Genomic DNA, 12,217 nt, shown 5'->3' on the forward strand with positions numbered 1-12,217 from the left:
CTACTCTTGCCCCAGTTCAATCCATTCCATGGTAATGAGAATTCAGACTGACATTGATAGCATTTGATGACATAAGATAACATTAGAAGATCTAATGTATAACAGGAGGGCTCCATGAAATAATATTGTACTGTACTTGAGATTTTCCCTAAAAGAGTAGATTTTAGGTGCCACATACAAAAAACGAGTAATTTTGTGAGATAATGGATGTTAATTTGCTTGACTATAGTAACCTTTTTACTTTCTATATGTGTATCAAAACATCATGTTGTACACCTTAAATAGATACAGTAAAATTTTTAAAATAAGAAATGCAAGAAAATAAACTTGCTAACAAAAAGAAAGAAAACACTGACAAAGGACCAGTTTGGATTTTTATTAGTTTGTCTTTTGAGAGGAGAGGGTATGCAGTGGGCAGTTCATGAGCTCAGTTTTGGACCCATTGAATTTGAAATGCTCTTGGGATGTCCTGGAGAAGAAGCCAGGTAGGAGGTGAATACTAGGTGGATATCTTCTGCTTTCCCTCATAGAGCCACTCTCCACCCTTCTCTGTTCTGCTGTATCCAGAGAGACTGACCTGTATTAAATGAATCAACATCTCATGTATCCTCAGCACCTGGTTCCCATATTCTCTGGCTTCTAGTTAGGTTCAGCCAATGGGAGGTAGAAGCAGAAGACTGAAGAAAGAGTGTTGAGGCTGATTATTTATTCCATATTATCTCCATACTGCATTCTCTCTTCCCCTTCCTTCTCCTGCCCTTCTTCCCCACCTTCTCCTACTTCCATCACTCCTTTGCCACCTCCTCCTCTCTCTCACTCTCATTCAGTAATCATTTCCACCTCCTTCCTTGTTTAGGCTTAAAGTAGTAATGTTCCCTGGGATACTGTACCATTATCTTTTGTTGCTTTCCCTAAACCCTTTGTAAATGATCTCTTAACTAAAGTCTTCTTAATTACCCATTTTGAATGTGCCATACATTTCCTGCATGGATCCTGACTAATACTGAAAAGTTAGAAATGGCTAGGCTGGAGTTTGAGAGTTACCTGACAGGAGGTGGTAACTACAGCCATGGGCATAATGAGAATCCTTGGGAGACGGTGTACAGAAGGAATGGGCCCAGAGGAACTCAAACATATAATGGTCTCCGGGGGAGGATAATCCTGCAAAGTCACTGGAGAAGTAGTGGCCAAAGTGGTAAGAGAAAAATTAGGGAAGTGTTGTGAAAGCCAAAGGAAGCAAAGGGAATTAAAAAAGGGTTTGCAGTCAAGACTATCAACTGGTGCTACAGTCATTGGATTTAGTGACTTACCACAACCTGAATCTGTTACATATTTTCTGTGTTCCCTTGTAGTTTATAATGCTTTTAATTTTTTATATTTCTTTAACTTATCTAGAATTTATTTCGGAATACAGTTTAAGGTGAAAATTTATCCTTCTTTAGCCATTATTCCAACATCATTTACTAAATGATTCATCACTTTCTCTGTTACAATTACTTCATCATATACTATTTTTAAAAGTACAAAGTGATGCCTAAGCACTTTCTATTGGATGTTTAAGAGCTTCCTATTTAACTATCATTGTGGAAAGGGTTGTCACTTTCATACATTTCAGTATCCTTTTGAGCAAGTCTAACTTCTTATTTCTTAATTTTCAGAATTCTATTATTAATAGTCCCATTTATTCTTCCAGATGAACCTCAGAACCATTTTATCAATTAAAAAATCCACTTGGATTTTGTTTGGGATTGTTTTAATCCTACAAATTAAATTGGGAGGAGTTTAACTTTATTATATTTAGCCAGAAACTTCACACACACACACACACACACACACACACACACACACACACACACACCCCTACTTATCATCAAGTCTTTTTTTAGCCGTAAGAAAAGAATAAGGAGCATATTTTGTGAAGGTCATTGCCAAATATTTTATATTTACATTCTTCTGTCTGATTTTTCTTAGACATTCTTTGTTATTCTTTCTCTGACATGGTTTTGATATAACAGTAATAATGTCTGTGGTAGAAAACTAAGAGAAATTAAGAAAGTACATTGAATATAATCCTAACATCAACCCCCAGATCCCAACATTGTTAACTTTTTGTTGTACCTACTAAACACTTTTTTTTTTTCCTGAGACAGGGTCTCAGTCTGTTGCCCAGGCTGCAGTGTAGTGGCACAATCATAGTTAACTGCAGCCTTGAACTCCCATCCTCAAGCCATCCTCCCTCCTTGACCTCCCAAGATGCTGGGATTATAGGCGTCACTTCTTATACTCTTATCTATGTGTATTTTTATATGTTCCTTATACAAATGAGATACCATGTTGTTCTGTAACCTTCTTCTTTCACCTGCTGTACCAGGAATATCTTTCCTATCAGTATGTATATTTTTAACACATCATCCGTCATTGCTGCATGCTCTTCCATTGTATAGATGTACCTTAATTTATTTAACCAGTTTCTTATGTGACCTTTGCTGTTTCCCAATTTCCAGCATGAAATAATGCCGTGATAAACATCTCTCATCTCCTCAACTCCAGAGATTTTTGGAATTTTATTTTTATTAAATATTTAATATATACAAAAATATTTATAAAACGAATGTTTAAGTGTTTTTAAAAACAATACAGTGATCACTTATGTAGCCACTATCCTAAGAAACACCACATCTAATCCTCTATGTGTCCCTCTCCAATCTCATCCTTCTTTACGCATCATTCCCTTTATTTTGTTTCTGTTTTACCGTATGCACATTTTTCCATATATGCCAAATGTCCCCCAAATGCCAAAGGAGCCAAGAAACCAAAGAAGGAGGCAAATAAATCCAACTTGTCAGTATTGGTTGATTTATTGAGAGAACTTACAGACAGAAGCATGGTCTTGGGTGGCCACAAGACAAGCAGATCTCCGCATTGTTAATCTTCAGAACCAGGGCTTTATACCACAGGGAAAAGGTATACGTGCTCCAGCAAGACAATGAAAGGCAACCCTCCAGAACAGGTGAGAATGCTATGTGCGTCACAGCCTATAATTTGTGCGATAACATCAAGGTTGCTTTGATCTAAAAGTAGGAGTACATGTTCGTACACTAAGGACAGTAACTAAAACAGAAATCAGGAGGCATTCATGGGACTGGGGCTAATCAGAAGTCAATATGGTTGATTAGCATCCAAGATGGAGTCACTTTTGTCTCCATATGCACATATGCCTTAACATATATAATATGCGATTTTGCATGGTTTTGAACTATATAAATTGAAATTTTAATGCATAGATCTTTCTGTGACTTGCTTTTTCCACTCAATGTATTCCTGAGATGCATCCGTGTTGTTGTGCATAGCTACAATGTGTGCATTTTTACTGTTATATAGTATTCAATTATATGAATATGCCATATTTTTAATCTATTCTCCTGTTAATGAATAGATTTTGGTATTACAAGTAGTGCTACTATGAACATCCTTGTACCTGTGTCACAGTACACGTGTATAAGAATTTCTCTTGGCCAAATATCAAGAGCGAAATTACTGGATCAAAGGCATGCACATTTTCAACCTTTTAGATAATGGCAAATTTTCTTCCAAAATGGTTGAAATAATTCACAGTCTCACTAACAGTGTATAAGAACTCAGTGGTTCCACATATTTTCTCATTCTTGTTATTTGACATTTTAAAACTTTTGTCAAACTAATGGGATTGAAATAATATGCCATTGTGGTTTTAATCTGCATTTCCCTGATTACAAATGAAGTTGAGCATATTTTCATATGTTTATTCACCATTTGTGTTCTCCCTTCAGTGAAGTACCCATTTAAATTCTTTTCCCACTTAAAATAAATTAGGCTTTTTTTTTTTTTTTTTTTTTTATGGGCTTACAGTTTTCACGTAGGCTGGATGCTAATTATTTATCACAAAGGTACAGCAAATCCCCTCTCCCAGTTTGTGGCTCATCTTTTTCTCTCTTTAGTATCTCTTGATGTACAGAAGTTCTTAACTTTAATGTGGTTGACTTTAATAATTTCCTTTACTACCTGTGCTTTTCAGTATAGCTTCAGAAACCCTTCCCTTCCTTTAATTGAAAAGGGCATTCTCTTATATTATCTTTCAAAAGTTTTAAAGCTCTACCTAAAGTTAAGTCTCTAACCCATCTAGAATTGATTTTTTGGCATGTGGTGTGAGATAGGGGTTCAAACTGAGTTTTCCTATAGGAATAACCAGTTGTTTCAGGATCATGTATTTAAAGCCTGTGCTTTTCCCAGCTGATTTTCAGCTCTGATCAGCCAGCTCTGATACATTTGACAAGCAACCTGCCAAGTTCCACTATCCACTCTTCAACCCTTCCTCCTTCAAAAAACCAAACCAAAACAAAACAAAACCTCGAAAAGAAAAACAAAACAAAACCTCGAAAAGAAAAACAAAACAAAACAAAAAACCCCATCTTGTTGGGATTTGAGTGTAACTGAATTAAATATATGGGCCAATTACAACAACAGTGAAAACTTTACAATATTGAATCTTCCTATCCATAAACATAGTATTTCTTTCTACTTGTTTAAACCACCTTTATGATTTTTTGTGTACAGATGTTATACATATTTTGTTAAATTTATCCCTAGGTATTTAATACGTTTATAGTATTGTAAATGTTATCTGTTTTTATTTATAGCTATAAAGAAATTCATTTTTAAATTATTAACCTTATAAGTAGCAATTTTGCTAAAATGGCTTAATTCTAATTTTTATGTAGATTCTTTTGTATTTTCTGTGTAAAAAAGTCATCATCTGCAAATGATGACTATGTAACTTTTCTGCCCATCTAATCCTTACAAATTGTATATAAATTTTGTATCATCTTTCTAGTACCTGACCAAAGTTTTTTGTGGGTAATATTCAGAAGCTTGTTATTTGTGTTGGGTGTCATTCATGGTGGTTTTGTTTCTTAACTGTGGATTCATATTTCTATGGGAATTCTTTGAAGCCTAGATTGAAGGGAGTTCATTTAAAGAGGATTTGCATTTGTTTCTGCCAGATGCCCACGGGTACTACTGAAGGAGGCCACTTTAAACTAAATTCTCAGCTTGAAGTTTTTCCAGACCACCCAGGTAGTGAAACTCAGGCAGCAAAACTCACACATAAGAGCTGGCTTGTACTTATAAACTTTCGGTGAGATTTTCCTTCTCCTTTACCCAGTGCCAAGTTTTAAGATAAGCAGATTTTCTTGTTGTCTGCTGTGGGGGCAATTTTGTTTCTGGTATACCCTTTCGAACTTTATGCAGGATGTTGTCTTTTAGACTACCTTCTTTGGGCTGGACCTGGGCTTTGTGACCTATTGTCCACATCTCACAAGCTGTGAACACTGGAGCTCAAGGTCCCCTGGATCTGTCAAAACTGCTCAGTACCGAAGCCAGCATTAGCACCTCTGTCATCTTGCTAGGGCCTTGCTTTGAATTTGTTTTGGCCTTACTTTATTACGAGTTCATGGATGCATTTTAAAAAATATTTCTATATTTTATTCATTGTTTTTAATTATTATCAATAGGAGGGTTGGTAAGGGTATCTAGTTTGCCAATAGTCCTCCATCCACCCCACTTCAGCTACCCTTTCTCATACCCTAGAGCTTTTCATTTCCAAAATCTGTTTCACCTCCTAAATTTCAACTCTCTACCCTATGGCCAACATCTCTTGTCTGAGTGCCTCTAATTTATCAGTTCTATGTGAAGAGTTATTCAACCCCATTAAGACTGCCAACCCATTCATCCCCATATGTTCATGTTTACTGTCCACCTTCTCAAATTCATCTTAAAATTATTATTATTATTATTATCATCATCATTATCATCATTATTTGAGACAGGGTCTTGCTCTGTCACCCAGGCTGGAGTGCAGTGCTACAGTTATAGCTCATTGCAACCTCAACTTCCTGGGCTCAAGTGATCCTCCTGCCTGTAGCCTCCTGAGTAGCTGGGACTGTAGATGTGCACCACCACACCTGGCTAAGTTTTTTATTTTTTGTGGAGACGAGGTCTCACTATGTTTCCCAAGCTGGTCTTGAACTTCTGAGCACAAGTGATTCTCCCGCCTCCCAAAGTGCTGGGATTACAAGCCTGAGCCACTGCGCCCAGCCTCAAATTCATTTTTATCCAGATTAGAATCTATGCAGGGTAACTGTGTTGCAAAATACAATGTGCCTTCTGCAATTGTGCCATGCTGGGGTACTGATCCTGTGTTCCATCATCATAATCACTCCCTTACACACACCTTCCACGTCCTTATTCCTTTCCCCTTCTAATATTGAATCTGGCAACAACTACTGATTAAACCGAAATCTACCCACCTACTCTGTACCTAGTTCTGGAAGATAACAAGCAACTATGCTGACTGATTTCCTTCAAAATGTATGTGGCTTCAGTATGCTCAAAAATCCTACTATATTTCTCTAGTCAGTTCACTCTATCACCTTTCAAAGCAACTGATTCACACCTTCCTCTCTGCAAATCCCTAGCCTTCCCTGAGCCTCTCCTTTCTCAATTGGTGGACTCTCTTCTATTCTGCTGGGGACAATAGAATCTAACAGTGGAGAACTTTCTCATTCACCCGCCACCAAATCCACTAAACTCACTGAATCTAAGTACTGTATATTCTTAGCTTTCCTTCTTGTAACTTTGATGAACTGTCAAAAAAGTGACAAATGCAAAAGTGAAAAATGCTTGAGTGCATGGATCCCATTTTTCCCCTCTACCTATCATTATATATCTCTCTCTGTCATTCTGTTTGTCTTTTTGGTCTGAGAATGAGCATGTGCTGTCGAATATACATTTTTTTTTCTTAAAACAGGAGACTTCTGCTTCTGCGAAGATGTAATAGACATACTTTCCCCTATTCCTCCAGCTAAACCAAATGAAAACCTCTTGGCATTACATGTAAAAGGAATATCAAAACATTGAAAGGTGGAGAGAAGAAGGCAGACCAGATGGGGGGTTTGGAACCTGAGGAACAATATAGTAATAGTTATCTGTGGTTTTTGTTTGTTTGCCTCATATATCCCAGGCTTTGAGCTGAATAAGCTGGTAAGCCACAAACACCAACAGGCACAAACCAAAAAAAAAAAAAAAAAAAAAAGCCTCAACAAAAGCAGGATCTGTCAAGCCAAAGAACCAGTAAAGTGTCTGCCTAGTAAAACAGAAAATTTTTAGACAATAACTACTCCTAAAATGACAAAAAACAAACAAACAAACAAAACTGTGGCCCTATTCCCATCCATGCTAACCAAGTCCTACTAGGAAGCCTAGACTATAACCCTCTGCTAGGCTACACTGAGACACCTCCCAACATGCTGTCCAAGGTGCTGTGAAAGAATGCTGCGTAGGGAGCGCCAGGCAGTAATGACACACACTTTCCTCCACCATCCCCCTCCCCAGTAGAGACCACATAAGGAGTTTGGACTTCCACCCCCACCCCCCACTGGGGAGCCATTAGAGGAGGCCTGGTAGAGCTTTAGTGTTTTCACCATGACGCAGTGGAAATGAGGCCACCTCCTCACCCAGGTATCAGTGGAGGCCTCATGTAGAGCAGTTATGAGGCACTCTACCCCTCCCTGCCAGGAAGGTATCAGTGGAGGCCCAGTGGGAAGCAGAATTCCAGCCCTGCCCGGCAGTAATGAGGAGCTGTCAAAGAGCATGGACTTTGCCTGCCTGGGTCATCTTTGCAACCTTAGTGCCTGGACACTGCTTGGCATGTGACAGGGGCTAGTTGCACAATCTTGCTCCGGTCACTCATTCCTTCTGTACATCAATTTCCTCCTCAGAGGAAAATGAGAATGAACATAATAGTATCTACCTGTAGGTTGTTGTGTGGAGTAAATGAATTTTTACTCAATAAATCAATAAATGGGGAGTAAATAAAATGAATACATGGAAAGTTCCAAGTGTCCAAAACGTGAAGTGTCAGCCATTGCCGCTGCTGGTGTTGTCATTTATTCATTCCTCATTGGTTTACATGCCACTTAAATCTAACTTGTGTCACATCTCATGACTTTTGTAGTGTCTTCATTCTTATTTTCTATACATTCTGTAATTGCAATCTTATTTCCTCTTTATGCCCAAGAGATATGGAGAAGTGCATTTTTTTATTTCCAAGTGGGCGGGAAATTTTGTTGAAATGTTTGTTACTGATTTGTAGTTTTATTATTCTGTGGTCAGAGAATATGTCTGTGAACTTCGTGTTTTAAGAGATTTATTGATGTTTTCTTTATAGTCTAGTACATAAGCTTTTTTTTTATAAATAATTTCTTCAATTAAAATAATTTCTCCCTTTTTCCTCATTGTGAAGGCTTTTATGCTAGGGATATATCCCATAAACATACTTTCCAACACACCAAACTAGACAGTTAAATGAAATAAAAGCTTCAATCATGTTGGGTTAAAATGCTATATTCCTATTCGATTTGCAGTAAGCACAGATTGCAAAGTTCCCTAGAGGGAGAGAAATGGGAGTAGGTACACCCAGCCTGCAGGTATGATTTGTTATTGTTCTTCTGCCTCTTTTCTCCCTCCAGTTTTCTTCTTGCAAAGAATTCCTTTAATTCCTAATTGTAGCAAACTGTAAAGTAGTCACAGTAATATTTCCGGTCTCACATGCTCTTCTAGGAACTTGCTACTTCTCATCAAGAAGTAGCGTCTATTCCTTTGTACTAGGGTGGACCTTTATGATTGCCTCAACAAAAAAAGGAATAGAGTGGAAGTCATGCTGTGTGACTTCCAAGATGGGTCAACTAGCAGACATGTGAATGAGCTTTCAAATAATCCCAGTCTTCAGCCTTGAAGTGAAGACCAGGGCCAAGCCAGCGCTACAGTGCCCTGTGTGAAATCTCTGATGCACAGACTCAGCGAGCATACTAAATGGTTGTGTTACATCATTGAGTTATGGGGTAATTTATTACTCAGCTACAGTAGCCAGGTCACTAAGGACCCCAACTTATCAGAGGATTTCATGTAGAAGGAGGGTGTTATGATGAGAAAACATTAGACTAGGACCTAATGAGAGACTTGGGTTGTAAGCTGGATTAGCTCATAACTGGCTATGGGTCCTTGACTAAATCATGTAACCTTTCTGGGTCTTAATATCCACATCTGTCAAAGAAGGCATCTGAACTTTTTAGGCTTCTTCAACTTCTACCATTAAATATCTCAATATAGAATATTTAATATTATAAATGTTCTTATATTGGAAATATTCTGTTTCTTGAGATGCTGAATATCTATTTTTCATCAATGCTAGCCTTGATTTTACAGGGCAATCTTATTTCTCTCATTTCCACATTATTGGAAATAATTTTCCAAAATATTGGCAGTAGAGAATACAATCATTTTTATCAGCCCAAATTTAGCATAAATTAAGTTAGAAAGCTGGGTAGGCATTTGATGGAGAACAGAGGGTTCCCCAGTCTCAGTCCACGGTAATACATTAACCACTACTCTGATTTTTATATTGTTCAGTGATTTCTGCCTACTATTTTGGGTGTTCTTTGTTAGTTACCATGTAACAAGCTGCCAGAATATGTTCACTGAGATTTTACTGTCTCTGTCTAGATCTAGCAGTTGGAGAATTTTAAGTATACCTTCCAAAGCTAAATCTGCTACGAGATAAGTAAGGCTGGTTTCTCATCAGTTGTAATTCTCTGAAAGTTGCATTGTTAGGAGGAGTCAGCTATTATTCCATGTACTGTATTCCAGAAGCAGCTATAGCAAGTGCTTAATACGTGCTTTCCAACACACAATACTCCAAGGTCCCTAGAGTGGGATGACTTGGTACAGCTGCCCCAAGTCAATATTCAGGGAACCTAGTCGTTCTGGCAGCTTGTCAGTGACTCAAGGAGCACCAGCTGTTGCCTGTAACATGCTTGTACCACCCTTGCCGAAAACAGTCTTAACCTGCCTCCCCTTCCTGGACTCACCAGAATTAGTAAGTCTCTATTCCCTTTGTGTCGTAATGCTCCCTGACACAGAACAAAATCAGTAGGCTGCTTACTCTCTGATATGAATTATGTGCTCCCTGAGAAGCAGTTGTTATTTCCTAAATCTGTTGATGACAGTTGTATTTTATTATAATAATGATGTGATTTCATTAAATATTATATAAATCAATAAAATATGAAAACAAAAGAGCTGTTTCTATGAATACAAGTTGAAAGCATCACAAAATGTAAGTAATAAAGCTGCAAAAGATTGTGGAAAAAAATCTAGAAGGATACTGTGCTCAGATCTCTTCCCATTTCTCTATAAGCTCTCACTCTCCTTTAAAGAAATCCATACTTTAAATCTTAGTTAATATGTAAGAAGTGTGCTTTATTCAAGAGTGATGTCCTGCGATGTCCTGTGCTCAAAGAAAAGGCCTTGCTGGCCAGGCCTGGTAACTCAGGCCTATAATTCCAGCACTCTGGGAGGGTGAAGCAAGAAAATCACTTAATCCCAGGAGTTTGAGGCCAGTCTGGGCAATATAATGAGCCTCTCTCTACAAAAAAATTTAAAAATTAGCCAGATGTGGTGGCATGTGCCTGTAGTCCCAGCTACTTGGGGGGCTAAGTGGGAGGGTTGTTTGAGTCCTAGAGGTCAAGGCTGCAGACAACTATGATCACACCATTGCACTCCAGCCTGGGTGATAGAGCAAGATCCTGTCCCTGTCTCAATTAAAAAAAAAGAAAAGAAAAAGGCCTTGCCCCTATGTCAAATGTTTGGAAAATTGATGACATATTTTTTTTTTTCCAGTTAAAATGTTTGTGGAAAATTGCATTTTTGGACTTGTTGCTTTAACCTGCTTTTTAACAGACCAATTCCTGGTCCCACTCCTGAGGGATAAGTTGGCTTGAACTATACATAAATTTGGCTCATCTCTATTTGCTGTTTCACCATAACAAATAAAGAGCTGCAGGGATGGCCCTTTCCTGCAGCCAAGCTACACACTGCCTCTTTGTGACTTTGTTTCCATATTGAGCTTACTCTTGACATGAGCTTTGGCCTCATCTCCCCAACCCATTCCCCCCTTCACCTCTCAAATTAATTCTTGAGGAATGTGATTTATTCCAGGTTCCATAAACCTCAATGGGATAGCTCCATATAAGCTGATTTACCTTGGGAATTCTCTACTATCTACCCAAATCTAGGAAAGATCCTCTGCTTCTTGCTCCAAGCAATCCTCCAGTACAGCAGCTGGTACCTTTCCTTCCTTGATTTAAACAAGATGTGTTGGACACCTACCACGTGTCAGGCTCAGCACCAGGTACTGGGTATGTAGTGGTGACTACAGTGGGCTAATTTCTATTGTCAACAACAGCTATAAGTTTATTATCGAGAGAAGAGCAAAGTCTTTTTGTCTTTTCTGTTGATAAATTGGTAAACTGACTAGAGAGAATTTCCATAGCACCTTTGCCTTGGGAAACAGATTCTTTATTTGGTTTATGTGCTTATGCATGCATTTATATACATGTGTACTTATTTGGGTTTCCTGGGGGAAATTAAATGGGCAAGGGCATGTAATATTTTAGCTTAATCCAGAGATTGGCAAACTTTTTCTATAAAGAGCCAGAGAGTAAACATTTTTGTTTTGTGGGCCATAGGTCTCTGTCACAACTATTAAACTATGCCCTTGTAGCACAAAAGCAGTCATAGACAATACATAATTGAATGAGAGTGGCTGTCTTCTAATTTTCCTTACAAAAATAGACAGGAGCCCTAGTTTGCACATCCCTAGAATCTATCGAAATACCTTAATGGCTCCCCCACTTGCAATTAAACTTGCTCAAGTCCCTCCCCTAAATAAAAATCAAAGAAGCCCACATCACTGCAAAAAGTTGTTTTGTACTCACCATCTCTCTTTCTCCACTGCTCATTTACCTTCAACTCTAGACAATCCAACTTCTGTGCTCACCACCCACTAAAATTGTCCTTATCAAGGTCACTGACGATCTCCACGTTGCTAAATCCCTCAGAGACTCCAGTCTTTTCTTTCTTACTCAATCTCTACACAGCTTTCAACACAGCCAGCCACTCCCTCCTCCTTCTGGAAATACTCTCCACTCAGCTTCTGAAACCTTCCAAGACTGATTTCCTTCCTTCATCAGGAATACTTGTCAATCATCAAAGACTCCTTCTCCTCTTCACAAACTACATGATGGAGTTGCTCAGGACTCTGTCTCAGGTTCTATTGCTTCTC

General features: G+C 38.3%; 1 long non-coding RNA gene across 1 annotated transcript; it reads right to left on the minus strand.

Moving 5' to 3' along the window:
• Positions 1-362: 362 nt before the first annotated feature.
• On the minus strand, positions 363-12,002 carry LOC144339890 (uncharacterized). The gene is made up of 2 exons (XR_013415448.1): positions 11,871-12,002; positions 363-577 (listed from the first exon to the last, which is right to left on the minus strand). It is a non-coding gene; the product is annotated as an uncharacterized LOC144339890 (long non-coding RNA).
• Between the last annotated feature and the right edge of the window lie 215 nt (positions 12,003-12,217).

This window comes from Macaca mulatta, chromosome 3 (assembly GCF_049350105.2).
Source record: "Macaca mulatta isolate MMU2019108-1 chromosome 3, T2T-MMU8v2.0, whole genome shotgun sequence".
Lineage (NCBI taxonomy): Eukaryota > Metazoa > Chordata > Mammalia > Primates > Cercopithecidae > Macaca > Macaca mulatta.